The following is a 5,182-nucleotide window of genomic DNA, read 5'->3' on the forward strand; positions in this document are numbered from 1 at the left end:
TACGCTTAGTAATACATGTCACTGGTTTCAGAGGGTTTTTCAGACAGGATATAGAAAAAGAGTTATGACCAATGTTTCACTTGACAAAAGTAGATATTTCATTTCAAAGTACGAAATTCCGAAACTTTCAAATATTAGTTACGGTATTTTACCAGTACGATCTTCGATTTTCTAATTTATGACTGGCACCTGCGTTTTTTAAAAAAAGTTTTTTTCAGCTTAGACATCCTTGATTATTTATTACATTTTCAAATATACTTTTATCTTAAGAAGAACATAAATTTACCCTTTTAGTGACAATTAAACTGGCTCTTTGCGCTTAAAAAGTACGAACTCAGGTAGCTTACAAAGAATTTAGAAACCTTTTAAAAATGTTTAGGTTTTCCTGGAATAAATAAATTTCAGAGAGCACTTTATTCGCTTTACGACTTTTGTGACAAGTATTTAAAATTTTCCCACGATAATCCTTTCGACCAGTGGGAGAAACCGGTTTATCCAGTATGCGTCATCGTCACATATAGTGGGGAGAAACAAAGGTCCAAGGATGTATAAAAGCGGATGAGAGCTTTACTCAGCATTCAGTCTAGTTTCAATCCTGAGACCATACACGATACCATGCCTGAGAACAAACCACCTATCGCTGCTACTGCCGATATCCACGTCACTGCAGCCATGGATTCATATACAGGCTCAATGGAATAACTTCTGTACAAAGCAACTTTTCACGGTACTTGAGTTGCAGCCGAATGAGAACTCGGCATCTTGGGCATGCTTGTTAAATAACATGGACTATATATCAGACTTCTTCGAGACGGGTTACAGTTATACGAAACCTGTGGAATTGGGGAAATTCAGCATTGTTTTTACCACTTCCAATGGTTGCAGGGCGATCGTATTTGACATTCCTGGAGATAAAAAGGAGCCCAACACGGGGAATAATGAAAACAAGGACCAAGGAATACATACCGACTACAGTGATGCAGAAAACTACTTTTGATGGACTGAAGCAGATTGTTTCTTGTGTTGATGAATGTTTATGAAGACTACAAAGGCATGCTGCTGATATCGAAAAGTGTTTAAATCTCCTAATAGATGAGACACATAAGTACATTTTGACAGAGAGCATTCAATCTCCTAGTGAAATGCTTATTTGCCAGATTACTGCAGTTAAATTCGAATATTTCAGTGAGAAAATTAAACAACAATTGCCAAAGTCATTTGTTGATTTATACTTTCATTTATTGTTTTTAGAAATAATTAGTATGTATACATCCTATGTTGCAGCAGCAGTAAAATACTTGATATCTGAGTCATTACAATTTTCTGTTGGTACATATATTTATATCGCTAGAATTAAGAACCTACGTGTAGTTGTTTAGCAAAAATAAAATAAAAACAAATGTAACCAGGAAAAATACAGGAAATAATTTTCAAAATAAGTACCATTTAAAAAAATATGCAGGATGTAAATTTCCTGTCGTTGGCCGTGAAATTACGCATGGGTCGTAAGTTAACACATACAGAAAAAATGATATTTTGAGGTTTGGTCCCTCTAAACTGTTCCTTTAAACTCAAACATCCTTTTGTAGTTATTGAAAATATTATTTTACAGTAACTATATGTATAGATGTATATTATATATAATATCATTTTTATATAATGACCCTTTATAAATTTCCAAGTTGTCCAAAATCTGAAAAAAAAAGTTAAAATCTATATGACGTACAAAACAGCAAACTCAGAACACAACAAATGGCGAAAGGTCGTTCGGGCGTCTCCGGAACTCATCTTTTGGCACGACGAGCACTCGCTAGATCCGATTTGGATCCAAATTCCACACAAATTCCGTTTCTCAAGTAAGTACAAGAAATCAATCCTTTTAATCAGTTCTTAAATAATTTCAGGGTTGCTACAAGCCAGAGAAAGTAGGGAAAAGTATAAAAAAGTCAGGGAATTTTTTTTTATTCAGCTAATTATAATTACGGAATTTGTGTTGAATTTTAAATTCAAAAAAATTAAGTAATCGATACGTTGTCTGCTTCCTTCAGTTTGATTCGCCTACTTTGGAAAGTCTGTCGAAAACGGTATGTCGAGACATAATTTTAAATGATATTTAAAAGAAAACCGCAGAGAGTACATCCGCGAAGATTTTGTGAGTGATATATATATATATATATATATATATATATATAAGTTTAAATAATTTATCAGTGCAGATAAATTTTTGTTTAAAAATGTATATTCGGGAATATTTGCGAGTTTAAAAGTGGTGTTTTTTTTGCTAATTTTCAGGTTTTCCAGGACGAATGTCTTGAAGAATAATTTTTAATAAGCAGTTTTACTAAACAACCTGCAAAAGGTTGGTACCAATCCTTATTTCTAAACAACTTTCGCAATTTTCGGTAGTGTATATTGCTTATAATAAATTATCAAAGTTTGCGAAAATAACACATTTTGACAGGTCACTTCAAACACATTCTTCCTCTCATATTTGAGCTATAACTCTAAAATATCATTATGGATAATAAATTTCAATCATCCCTGATCGCACTGTTGCTCTTTACTTAATTTTAAACAAGTAACTTTAGTGTTTAATTTATTTGAAAAATGACACGCTATCGCTTGGTAAAAATAATTTATTATTCTTGAAATACACGAATCGAAGCTAGAAATATAAGAAATAATTATGCAATTACATTTTTTTTTCTAAAATTTGACCGCAATCGGTTTCAGGTGACCATTCATGAAGTGACCCATCACCTACAAACTAATAATTCTTAAATTGCTAGTGAATTTGTCACAAATTTACCCGATTCAATTTTAGTTGCAAAATTAAAACATGGAAGGGAGAAATGTAAAATTCAGCGTTCAACATGTAAATTTAGAACTCTAAAATTATTTTAATCATTTAAAATTACGGAACTACGTATTTATTTCTGTATCAATTTCAGTTGCATAATTTCATTTGTGTCTTTGTGCTATTTTAAACTTCATTGCTATTTTTTAAATGTTAAATCTACCTTTAAAACCATCATAAAATCTTGAAATTTTCAACAAAATATTTTTCAATTTGAAATAATTTATCAGTTTAAATCTTCAACTATAAGTCGGGAAATTTTAAGTTATTACATTGAAAATTAAAATTAATAATAAACATCTAGATTTCTGTGATATGATTTAATTTCTTGAAATTGTACAATTTTAAGCTTTGTAGTTCGAAATTGCTTTGTATTTACATCTAAAATGATCAAATTCAAAATTCGAGTATTATTCTAAAAATTAATTTCAGAAAAAAATGTAGTTTCAAGGCCTCAGATTCTCGGTTGTAATATTTCCTTCTCGACTTTATGTCCTTTTTCTCCAGGTTTTTCTTTATTATAGCATTTCTTTCTTTTTTGCAAAAAACTGATACTGGTTTATGATAGTGAAATAAATTTTGTGATATTAATAATTACTAAGTTTAACTCATAAAACTTCGTTCTATTTTGAAAGATTCTAAAAAAAAAATTATAAGGAAAAAGGACAAATAATTCTTCAGCAAAACAAATTTGAAAGTGCACGAAAAGAATATTATTTAATGACAGATTGACAAAAGTTTAGTGAAATGAGATACATTGTGGAATGTTGTAAATATTTCATAACATTTTGCATCTTCATTTAACAAAAAATATAAATATTTATTTGAAGTTGCATGAAACAAAAGATTTGTTGACGAATGAAAAAACCACATTTTGTTATTGTTGAATGATTATGCAAAATAACTTGAAACATTACGCAAATATCACTATTTCTTCGCTTTGCTTTACTTTTCTTAATTTTTAGTCAAATAATTTTATTTAGTACAGGAAGGTAGAATATAGAGTGTTAAATTATAAGCAAAACCTAAGCCCCTATTTGGACGTCCCAAATAAAAGATTTATAAATTTGTGCCCATACGAGGGCTAATTTAGGGGCAAAAATCGTATAGGAATATCCTCTTTTAGAACCTTAGCCCCGAAAAATATTAGCGTGACGAGTATCAAAGAAGGGCCTATATTTCGACTCGGAATGTTCGGAGTTTCAACGTTTTCAATTCAGCTATATAATATTTTTTCCATGATTTATTTATGTGATTTATTAATAATAAGCCTTCAAATAAATTTTGCTGCAAATCCCTGCTCTAGTGATTGAAATATTGTAACAATATCATTGGTTTGTTTCTAACAATATTTGTATCTAGTTAAAAGATAAATATCGCTGGTTATATATACATTTTTACGTGTAGAACTGTTTTTTCGCATTTCCAAATGTTTTATTTCAAGAGTTTATTTGTGTTCTTGACTTTTCTATAATGGCGATTAGGAAATAAATATTTATCATTATTACCCTAATTAGAAAAGGAGAGAGAATACGTTCTTGGGCGAGGTTACGTTTGGTTTGATAACATTGGACAAAATGACGCAATACTGGAGATAATCAAATTTATTGATCAATTAAATCTTTTATAATAGTTTATTCATATCAATACTATAGCTGTTATATTATTGTCGTAATTATTAATATTTTCATCCTTTATTAAAATTTATATAAGAGAAAGGTGACCACAGGTGTGTTTAATGTATATGTGCATATGTGTGTTATCCATGTATTCATAGGTTTTCACTATTCTAATCTGATTTAAGGAGTAAATTTCCTTTGGACTCCATGTGCACACGGACAGCTGTGGACACGTTTATCTAGAGAAAAGTTATATATTATACGAAGTTCCCTATCCTGTGCAGCCGGATTGATGTAAAATGACGTTTGGCCAAGGAAGAAGAAAACTTCAGAAAACTTTTCCCGAATGCAACCAGTTACCGAAAATAATAGATTACAATTTTTTTTACAAGTTTTTACAAACAAGAATACAATATTTCAAAAATTAATCATTTAAAATAAGAACAATAACTTTTGGACCATTAGATGAAAGCATAAAATCGAATATTTGAGCTATATTATAATGTCAAAAAATAAAAATATTCAGAAAAACAAAGGTAGATTTTTCAGATGTCGTCTGATTTTTGCGTTAATTTGAAACATTACTACAAATTTGCTATATTATTTACAAATATTTCCTTTTATATTAATTTCACAAATATTTTTACCACTTTTATCCTTCCTATATTCCCTTACCTTGTTATCGTTCATCTTATACTTTCTAATG

General features: G+C 29.9%; 1 long non-coding RNA gene across 1 annotated transcript; it reads left to right on the forward strand.

Moving 5' to 3' along the window:
* Positions 1-2,081: 2,081 nt before the first annotated feature.
* On the forward strand, positions 2,082-4,795 carry LOC117172174. The gene is made up of 3 exons (XR_004466974.1): positions 2,082-2,152; positions 2,293-2,359; positions 4,662-4,795. It is a non-coding gene; the product is annotated as an uncharacterized LOC117172174 (long non-coding RNA).
* The last annotated feature ends 387 nt before the right edge of the window (positions 4,796-5,182 follow it).

The sequence above is a fragment of the Belonocnema kinseyi genome, chromosome 4 (assembly GCF_010883055.1).
Source record: "Belonocnema kinseyi isolate 2016_QV_RU_SX_M_011 chromosome 4, B_treatae_v1, whole genome shotgun sequence".
NCBI lineage: Eukaryota > Metazoa > Arthropoda > Insecta > Hymenoptera > Cynipidae > Belonocnema > Belonocnema kinseyi.